Below are 11963 nucleotides of genomic sequence, written 5' to 3'. Positions count from 1 at the left end.
ATAAGATATGAAATGAAAGCTCTATTTTGACGTAAAAGAAACAGAAAAAGCAAAAGAGTTATACATTTTGAAATATTTGAATTTTAGTGAGGCAGGGTCGAACTGATTTTGGAATCCCCTATTTTGAATTTGGAAAATAATTATAAACTATACAAAAATAATTACAAGTTATAATTTATATTTTTAGAATCCTTAATGAGTCTATTTTCAAAGGAAACAAACAAAAATATCATCTAAATTCTGTACAATGAGATAATTGAGTTTTAGTGAAGAGAGGTCAGAGATGTTGAGCAGTGAAATAGGGGTGACTTCAAAGAATAAACTGTACTAATTTGCTAAGAAAAAAATTATGAAAATTTTATGGTAAGAATATATATGAGTCTAGCTTTGGGGAAAATTAACGAAACTTAATTTTGAGCTCTGTACCTCCGGATAAAAATAATTTAGTGACTATAACTCGATTAGATAACTTTAAATTTAAATATAAGTGGATAGTGAAATTATGTATAATGCTATTTAAGCATGTTATATACATAAAGGATGTGGGATGGAGAGGAGGAGGAGGACACTAAAATATATGAATGGATTGTGTATAAATGGTCATATGCCGGATTATATTCGGTAAATGTTAAATTGAATGGTAAATACGTATTGGTACTGAAGGAACTATTGCGGTATTGAAAAGCAATTGATCAAATGTTTAAGAAATTTAGTCATGATGTATATATGTGTGATAATTTTAATATATGAATGATTTTATCCCTAACGTTGCATTAATTAATTCGATTTATGTGATGGAAATGTCAAGAACATTTGTCTTTGATATGTGATGATTATGTAATACTATGAGAATTTTTTATTTGTGTGGTTTAAAATGTATCTATATTTTGTTATATAACTTATTTTATAATTTATTTGACAAATGATAAAAATTAATTCGATTACTATGTGAGGTGTATTATGATTTGTGAAACATATCTATATTCGCAATAATGGATAAAATATATTTATGTCATGGGTGTTAAACACTTGGGTTAGTATAAAGTGTATATTTAGTAAGGTTTGTTGGGAAAGAAATAATAGGTTTTGGTTTATATCGAATAGAGAAAATTTGTACTATCTTTTGGTTAATTTTGTTAGCTGTATGGGAGTTGAATGAATAATGTATAAATGTGACAATTAGCTTACTAGATAGTGAACAATTGATATATTACAATAGTTAAAAAGGAAAATTTGACGATATGAGAATATGTAATGATACGGATTAATTCAGGTACTCAGGACGAATTCAACAAGTAAGTGAAAATTTATAAATTCATACGACGAGGAAGTGAAAGATTGTGAGTATATTTAGCCAAGTAAACCCTAATTAACGACTCAAGAATAACAATTTGAAAGTTTTAATTTAGATGAAATTTTACAACTCGGTTTACTACAGTTAAAAGTGTATATGTTCTGGTAATACCTCGTACTCTATTCCGGCATCGAATACGAGTAAATGGGTGTTACATTTAGTGGTATCAAAGCCATGTTTAGTCAGTTCTTGGACCGAACATAGCATATGTGAGTTTACCTATATATGCCATGTTGGTACTCGTGATAGTGTGATGTCTCAGAGTTTTAATGAAATTGTTTTGTTATGACAGAGATGATTTTCCATCAAGCAATTTTTGATAATGCTGAAATGGTATTAAGATAAATGAAATATGCTTACGTTATGTTGGAATTTGAAAAGGAAAGAATAGAAATTCGTAATATGCATGTAATCATGTATGAAAAGAGATGATCATAAGATGAAAAAAAATGTTTACATTGTGATAAGCTCATCCAAGTATGTTGGTGATCATATGATGCTATTTGATCAATATATTTGATTAAGTGAATAGGGTATGCGAATTTATTTAAATAGAATGAATGTGTGTTTATGTACATTTTTTAACTAAGTGAAATCAAGACGTTAATATGGTAGAATCTTATGTTAAATTGTTAAATTAGAGATAATATGATGTTTTATTTTATGTCTTTACTATTGAACCATGAATATTATAATAGTATAAAAATTGAATTGAAAGATCAAATTGAGTAGAACACAGGAATGAGTACTTTCGTTCCATGATATGTGATGAATTGACAGAAAAGACCATGGTTTGACCATGGCAACATGTGAAAATGTGATAATGTGATTCCGTGTAAGACCATAGTTGGGCTATGGCATCGGTATATGATGTGTGATTACGTGTAAGACCATAGCTGAGCTATGGCATCGGTATGTGATATGTGATTACGTGTAAGACAATAGTTGGACTATGGCATCGAGAAAATAAAGTACTCAATTCTGTAAGACGTTCTCTAATTTGACAAATGTCGGCAAGTAAAATGGAAGTCAAGTATTGGAATTTAATTAGATATTAATATTGAGCTCGAGTAAGTAAATCTATTGTGTGAAATTATGAATGACAGAAAACATTTGTAAGAAATAGATGTGTTAATTTGCTTAGAATGAACTATGTGGTTATGATGGTATTACATTGATGATGAAAGCTAAGTCATATATATATGTATTTATGAGAATAAGTTAGAGGCTTTACAACCTCACTATCACCCCTCATCAAGATTGTTTTATGATGGAAATTATCTTAATGAGACAAATATGTTTTTCAACTAAATTAATTACGACAAGATAGAAGTAAACACTTAAATGTTTGAGTGAAAATGTATTGATTATGAGTTGAAACGCATAAAAGTATGGATTAAAGAGTATAACATTTTGTTATTGATAAATGCTATAATTATATGAGCACATGAGTTATGATATTTGGGTTATGATGCTATATAGAAATTTCGATTGTGAATTAGTTATTTGAGTTGGCATATGAATTAGGTGTTGAGAACAAAGGTGATTAAAAGAAAATGTTTATTAAATGTTTTGAGAATGTGAAATTAGTAATGAATTAGCTATTTGTGATAGTATGTGATATGCGCATTTATGTGTAGGATAATTTTGAGGCTTTACTATACTCACCCCCATATTAGTAAAATGTTACAATAAAATTTGTAAGATTTTGATTGAATAAGCTTATAAGTGCAGTGCTACAAAAGTTTGTGTACGGAAGATTAATAATGTGATCAGAAAAGTGAATGAATTAGCAAATGAAGACAATATAAAAAAGAGAGAGATATTGGATAGTTCTTAAAACTACTCAGATTATGCAAAGTTACTGTCATAAAAGAAGTTAAATCCGAACAAATGATTTATTCAGGTATGTTATTTAAAGAAAAAATTAACCGGAAGTTTGTCTGGATCGGTTTCTGTTAGTAAAGAGATAATGTGAAAATTTTTAATGACAGAATTAGACAGTGGAATAATATTTGTATGGTATTGATAGCCGAATACAGTGGCTATAATTGGGTAGTTACTACGATTTCTTTTGAACATTCTGTCTGTATGATTATCCTCAGAAGTATATGTGACTGTTTAGTTCAGAAAGAATTCTTATCGTATGAGAACATTAGCTAATTATATTAATAGATGAAAGTATTATTAGTCTGTTTGGGTTATGTTTGACATTGTAATGTCTTTTTCTAGTATTTATTTCCTTGTGAGAATATGAAAATCGACGGTAAAGTTTATATAAGGCTAATATTTTGTTTCTACTGGCTATTGTTCTATTGAATATACGTGAAGATTATATTGCTTCATTACTTTGGATTCTAATATCTATGAGTGACATTGATCTTTTAGACATCTTTTGGGATATCATAGGAATTGATATCATTTTATATGATGGTTGTGACTTCTGTAAAATGATATGTCTGGGTTATATGAGTTTGAATATATCTACCGGACTTGAAATAAAATTTAAGTGTATATATATAGATTGAGGTTTAATCTGGAAGAAGAATTTGTATTCTTGAAGACTTGATACGTAATTATATCTATCGTAATGATTCTAATTGAGAAATATTGAGGTAAATTAAAGTTAATCTGATTATTGAAGCTTTCTTTTGCACGAAAATATTGTCAACTGAAACATCCGTTATGATTTAGCCTGAGTTGAATAAAGAGTTATTGATTATCAACATACGTTAATGAATTGTTTGAAGAGTGTTCTAGTGAAAGAGTGTACAGAGGTATTTTGTGATTTTTATAGTTAAAGCTGCAGGAAAAGAGTTATGTAACATATTTGATAACTATAAGAGTTTAAAATGTTTAATGTCAGTGAAAAATCTAAAGTTATGTCTGAATTTGAAATGTATTCAGTGGAAGCAAATCATTAATCTACTTTGTGATAAGATTTTCGGAGACGAAAATCCCTAAAGGGGGGAGAGTTGTAACAGCCCGATTTTTGGCCTAGTCGGAACAGTGGTTTCGGGACCACAAATCCAATGAGGAAAATTTTATTTCTTATTATTTTTTTATGGTCTAAAATTTCACGGAATGATTTCGTGAAAATTTCGTTCAAAAATTTCGACATTTGGTCACTTAATTTAGCCAAAAGAACTAAATTGTAAAAAGTGCAAAAGTTGAGTTCTAGAAGATAGAGGTGTCAAATTGCTATGAAATTTTAAATTGGAGATCCTTAAATGGTAATTAGACCATTGGTTATGTTATGGACAAAAATAGTCTTGGTTAGTAAGTAAGCTATTTAAGGGAATTTTGGTAAAATGCCTTAATTAATGAATAAAGACAAAATAACATGAAATAAGCTATCATCTTCTTCAATTCTTTTCTCCATGGCCGAATGTAGCAAGGGGACACCATGGCTAGGGTTTTTAATCTTCCAAGCTTCATAGTAAGTCCGTTCTAGCCCCGTTTTTCATGTTCTTTACATTTTTAGAATCCCGGTAACTTGATTAATCAAATTCTGCTATTAATTCGAGCTAGAATTTAAGTTTGAAAAATTACCCATAGATGAAAGGTGTGAAATTTGATGTTTCATGATAGAATATGAAGCTTATAAATATGTTAAACGATTTTTGCTAAGCAATTTTCAGCGAAAACGAGTGAAACGACATAATTGGTAAAAATTACTATTGTTTATAAGTGCACTTTAGAGTAAGAATTTGAGGTTGCTATACAAGGAAAAAAAAGTTCAGCATGTCATACAACATAAGAAAAAGGAATAAAGTTTAATTTCTGAGCCTAGGGAAAAAATTGTAATTTTGTGAAACTTTAGGGGCAAAAATGTAATTTTGCCAAAATGTGATTTTTGGACAGGATTGAACAATTTGAGTGTTAAATAAGTTAAATGTGTTATTATAAGTCAATAAAGACAAGAAATTGACTTTGATTAGTGGAAAAGAAAAAATGAGAAAAAGTGAGAAATTTCCTGATTGAACATTCGTAATAAAAAGGGATACGAATGAAGTGACAGAAATGATCACATATGTGGCATGAACTGTGTGTAGGCCACTATGTGAAAGTGAAGTTGCTAGGTCACGTGTGTAGTACTATGTGCAGGCTACTACGTGTATCGGAATGATAGGTCGCATGTGTAGTACTATGTGCAGGCTACTATGCGTGTATCGGATGAAAATGGTCACATGTGTAGTACCGTGTGCAGGCTACTATGTGAACCAGTATCATTAATTATCAGGTGGGTGCTATGTGCTGATCCCACCAGATATCATTGATTACAAAGGGTGGCTGCTGTGTGCTGAATCCACCGTGTATCTGTTATTATTCCGAAGTGTTCATCAGGAAATTGACTAAGTGAAAATATGTGAGATCATGTAATGATTAAGTGTGATTGAATGATGAATATATGTGTGGAATTGAATTGAATAATGAGTGAAAGTGAAAAAGTGAAATTATGAAAAAGTAAAATGTGCAACAAAATAGTTTTGGACAGTAACAATAGTGTGACTTTGAAAAATAACCAAAAATGGTGGAAATTGAATTAAAGAGTGAATAAGATATGAAATGAAATATTAAGGAGTCTATTTTACATAAAAGAAATAGAACAAGCAAAAGAGTTATACATTTTGAAATATCTGAATTTTAGTGAGGCAGGGTCGGATTGATTTTGGAATCTCCTATTTTGAATTTCAAAAATAATTAAACATTGTATAAAAATAATTACAAGTTATAATTTATATGCTTAGAATATTTAATGAGTCTATTTTCAAAAGAAACAAACGGAAATATCATCTGAATTCTGTACAATGAGATAATTGATTTTTAGTGAAGAGAGGTCAGAGATGTTGAGGAGTGAAACACGGGTGACTTTAAAGAATAAACTGTACTAATTGGCTAAGAAAAAAATTCTGAAAATTTTATGGTAAGAATATATATGAGTATAGTTTTGGGGAAAATTAATGAACTTAATTTGGAGCTCTGTACCTCCGGATAAAAATAATTTAGTGACTATAACTCGACTAGACAACTTTAAATTTAAATATAAGTGGATAGTGAAATTATGTATAATGCTATTTAAGCATGTTATATACATAAATGATATGGGATGGAGAGGAGGAGGAGGAAAATAAAATATATGAATGAATTGTGTATAAATGGTCATATGCCTGATTATATTCGGTAAATGTTAAATTGAATGGTAAATACGTATTGGTACTCAAGGAACTATTGCGGTATTGAAAATCAATTGATCAAATGTTTAAGAAATTTAGTCATGATATATATATGTTTGATAATTTTGATATATGTATGATTTTATCACCGAGGTTGCATTAATTAATTCGGTTTATGTGATGGAAATGTCCGAACATTTGTCTTTGATATGTGATGATTATGTAATACTATGAGAATTTGTTTATTTGTGTGGTTTAAAATGTATCTATATTTTGTTATATAACTTATTTTATAATTTATTTGAGAAATGATAAAATTAATTCGGTTACTATGTGAGGTGAATTATGATTTGTGAAACATATCTATATTTGGCAATAATGGATAAAATATATTTATGTCATGGGTGAATGGTTAAACACTTGGGTTAGTATAAAGTGTATATTTAGTAAGGTTTGTTGGAAAAGAAATAACATGTTTTGGTTTATATCGAATAGAGAAAATTTGTACTATATTTGTGGCTAATTTTGTTAGCTGTATGGGAGATGAATGGAGAATGTATATATTTGACAATTAGCTTACTAGATAGTGAACAATTGATAAATTACAATAGTTAAAAAGGAAAATTTGACGATATGAGAATATGTAATGATACGGATCAATTCAGGTACTCAGGACGAGTTCAACAAGTAAGTGAAAATTTATAAATTCATACGACGAGGAAGTGAAAGATTGTGAGTATATTTAGCCAAGTAAACCCTAATTAATGACTCAAGAATAATAATTTGAAAGTTTTAATTTAGATGAAATTTTACAACTCAGTTTACTACAGTTAAAATTGTATATGTTTTGGTAATACCTCATGCTCTATTCTGGCATTGAATACGGGTGAAGGGGTGTTACAGTGTGAGCTTATCGAAGCTTAGTGAGTGCTCAAATATACTGCAAATAAGCACATCCATCGGGTTAGAAGTAGGCATACAATAATAGTTCACATAATATTATCGCTCGCATGGAATAGTGACTCGCACAACTTAAAATTCCCATAAAATAAATAGTTCACATAGAATAAGCAATTCGCATAAAATATGCACTTCACGTAAAAAATTAGTTCGCAGTAAAAAACAGTTCATATGAGACAATAATTTATACCAAATAGCAATTCATACAAAATAACAATTCATACTACACCATAAGTCATATGTTTCAAATAATGATAAATTGACATTTTGTGATTATGGAACATCTAGGGGACTCTATCACCACCTATAAGTGGACTCGATCCACACATTGGATAAACGAATCTCCTTCTAACGCCTCGCTTTTAACTAAAGAGCCCTGCGCATCTCTGATATAAGTGTAGCACGAATGCTCACACTCTCCAACACTGTCAACTTATAGAGCCCTGCACATCTCCGATGAATACAACTATGCTCTACATTCCTTTATCTCTCCAACGCAACTTCGGGACACAATGCCCTTCGCAATAATAAGGGTGAGTACTCACAATCCTATGGCATGTCAACTATATCCAATGGTTCCAAGAGATTGCAATGCCAACATATCATTTTACACATTCACAATACTCAGTATAATTGGGTTCCCAGTTAAGCAGAGCTTGCAAATTATAACACAGTTCGTAGTTCATAGTTCGCAATACATCATGGTCCGCAAGTAATTTAGCTTGCACACAACATAGATTACCCTCATAATCATGTTTCACATATCATTCATGCCATAGATCACATAAGTCATAGTTCGCATACCACATAACTTAGGTTCACATATCACTTTAGCATAAGTTTGCATACCATATAACTTAGATTCGCATTTCACTTAAACATAGGTTCGCATATCACATAGCATAGGTTCACATGTCACTTTAATGTAAGTTCGCATATCACATGGAAGTCAAACAGTATAGGTTTGTACTTCACATATAGTTGTACGTACATATAGGCTCACACAAATTGATATAGGGTTCGCATGTAACATACAGGATCGCACAGCATAGGGGATCGCGCAACCTATGAGCTTACACAACTAACTATAGGGTTCACATATTAGGATTAGGTCACACATGATAGGGGTTCGCGCATGATAGGTTTTGCTCATTAGAGGGTTCGCACAAAGGGTTCACACTATGGAGGGTTCGCACTATGGGTAGGTTCACACATTAGGTTTAAGTTCGTTTAATGGAATGGATTCACACTCAGTCTGGGTTTGCATACCATAAATAGGTTTGCATAGCATAGGGTTTGCATACATTTAGGCCTTGCATAACACAGGAGTTCGCAAATCATATGTAGGTTCGCATGCAATATGTGAGGGTTCGCATATCATTTAATATATGTTCGTACATCATTCAACATAGCATGTTTGCATATCATTCAACCTAGCATGTTCACATATCATTCAACCTATCATGTTCATACATTATTCAACATAACATGTTCACATATCAATCAACATAACATATTCGCATATAAACAAGGTAGAGTTCATAGGTTAATAAAGCAAGGGTGCACAAGTTAACTAGGTAAGGGTTTGTTTATTAGCAAGGGGTCGTATATTATCAAATAAATGCTCACATATCATACCTTCGCATGTCATATAACAGGTTCACATATCATACCACAAAGCTTGAATGAAAATATAACATGATTTGCATAACATGCTGCAACGCTAGCATGAATTTATAACATGGTTCACATAACATTTTGCAAAGCTTGCTGAAATTATAACATGGATTGCATAACATACTGTAGGGCTCGCATAGTAAGTAAGAGGGTTTACATGCCTTACCTGGCTTTCCTTAGCATGCAAACTTGTGTTTAAAATGCAATGTGTGAGAGCACTCACCAATTGTTGTCTTGCTGATACTATCAAACCTACACCAATTTTTCCTTGACCTTATCCTTACTCGTGGATGCTCTATCGCTAACAGAGGCTTCACATATCACATAAAATCATACAGGTTAAAATCGTTCTTAACAACCTAACCCCCTAACAGCATAGCAGTTCGCCGCTCTCTTAAACTAGGCGAGCTCAATTTGCGTGACTTTTAACCTCTAATTACTTCATTTTGACTTGATTAAATCTCTAATTTCAAGTTCATAACACCAAAACTAAGGTTTATTTATAGATTTAAGCCATTAATTTAACTCAATTTAAAAATTCAACGTTTTTCAAAAAATGACATTCATTTTCAATCTCAAAGAAGAAAATCATTTGATTCATGCAATTTCTTTAAGGATTTGCTAAATCAAGTTTATAAACCTCTTAATTATGAAAAATGAGTTGAAAATAATTTTAAAATCATCACTTAGCTCTTTATTACGAGATTCACCATTTTTTTTGCAAAATCAAGCTTTAAAACCATAAATCCTATGATTTCTTGTTTAGATATATAAAAACACAAATTAAAATCACACATTAGATGTTTACTCCATAAAAAATAAAAATGTTTACCTTTAATTTAAAGATCTCCACAAAATTTGATCAATTGAGCAAAAACGAGTTAAGTGTTATTAGAAAATTGAAGGAGAAAGAATGTGTCTCATTTGAAATTGAAAAAGGAAAAGATGTTTGGATGCTAAGAAAATAAAAGGAGGAAAGGAATTTTGAGAGAAAACTCTTTATTTCAGATCTAACAAATTTTTGAAATGGTTGAAAGTGTAGAGGGAAGGGACGCTGGGTGGTCTTATATAAACAACCAATTTTTAAGAATTAGGCTTTTCCCTTTTTGACCACCTACAGTTTCCTCCATTTTCCAATAGGTCTTTAGTTTCCAATTGAAGCCAATCTCAAAATTATTTTCAAATCTGATCTCGTTTTTAAAATTCATTTTAACCAAATTAATTCCTGACCACCTAATTTCAATTTCTTAACCTAGAATTTTTAATTCTAATTATTTTAAGATTTTATTTAATTAATTCTTAATTATTTAATTATCTCGCCTAATTACAGTTTCTGGTTCGTAAACTTGATCCTACTTACCCGATTCTATTGACACGATTTTTGGGGTATGTAACACCCCTAACCCGTATCCGTCTCTAGATCACGGTTACAGAGCATTACTATACAAACATAACATTTAAACATTCATTTCATACATCATTATAAACATAATATAAAACAATCATTCACATTCATATTGTCCCTAAATCGAGCCCTTAAGGCTCTAGAAACACCTTAGAAACAATTCAAGACTAAATTGAAAACATTTAGAAAGTATAGGAAAAAGTTGCAAAATTTTGACTACAGGGGTCACATGGCCGTGTGCCTCACATGACTAAGACACACGCTTGTGTCTCAGGTCATGTAACAATCAAAAAAGGACACACGGTTGTGTCCCAACCCGTGTCCTTACCCGTGTAACTCTTTAAGTTGGGTCACACGGCCAAGCCACACGCCTATGTGCCAGGCCGTGTAACTCTCAAAACATCCACACATGCCCATGTGTTAGGCCATGTTGTAACCTCTCAAACCCAGCCTAGACGTTATGGCTAGATTGAAAAGGCTACATTAGCCACCGAAATGGCTAAGGTAACTTACCTTACTTTTTAAGACTTCAAATAAACTCATTTTAGAGAAAGCCATAGTTGTACTTTGAGTTAGCTTAAAAGAATTCATTCATTAGGTCATGTATGCTTAAGCTTTATTTTAGTGTTGACAGTGTTGTTTTAGAAAAACTGTTTGCTTGTCGCTCTTCTTTAAAAAAAACTCGAAGTTAAACTAGTTCAGCGGAAAAACCATTTTTCAAGTCATTTTGGAAAATTAGTTGCCTTATCGATTTGTTTTTCAAAACAGTTCCTTTGAAATGTAGTGGAAACTAGGGAACAATATCAAATTTTACTTAAGCCCGATATCATGCATTATCTGGTTATTATGCTTAAGTATTCCATACATACAGAAATCCCCAAAAGAAAAGTTACCAAGCCACAGACCAAAACTAATTAAAAATTACAAGCCAAAACCAATAAAGACTTAATAAATACTTAATTAAAAATAATAATAATCCCAGGTCCAAGTTGATTCTCCGAGTGCCGAGTCCGGTCCTAATTTTGAGATTTACCTAAAAAGTTAAACACTATTGGGGGGTGAGCTCATGAAAAACTCAGTGTGAGTCGAACAATTATTTAAACAAACATAAATATCGAATATAGTGAAACAAATTAGCTTTAACACAAGAAAATATAACCATCATAGGAATTTCATATCATTACATAGCCATTATCAAGTTGATGTCAAACGGTGTATAAGCATGGGTCATCATTCGTTTGAGTAGCAATCATTAATTTCGATACCATTTAATACAACACAATACAACACATATCACAAATCAATAATATTCGAATATGTCATACACATGATGCAATGCAAAAAGGTTCCTACGCGTACCATCCGCTACACACCACAAGTTCCCTAGAAC

Source organism: Gossypium raimondii, chromosome 10 (genome assembly GCF_025698545.1).
Source record: "Gossypium raimondii isolate GPD5lz chromosome 10, ASM2569854v1, whole genome shotgun sequence".
Taxonomy (NCBI): domain Eukaryota; kingdom Viridiplantae; phylum Streptophyta; class Magnoliopsida; order Malvales; family Malvaceae; genus Gossypium; species Gossypium raimondii.
The sequence above is the reverse complement of the archived record's forward strand: the minus strand, read 5'-3'. Positions refer to the sequence as shown.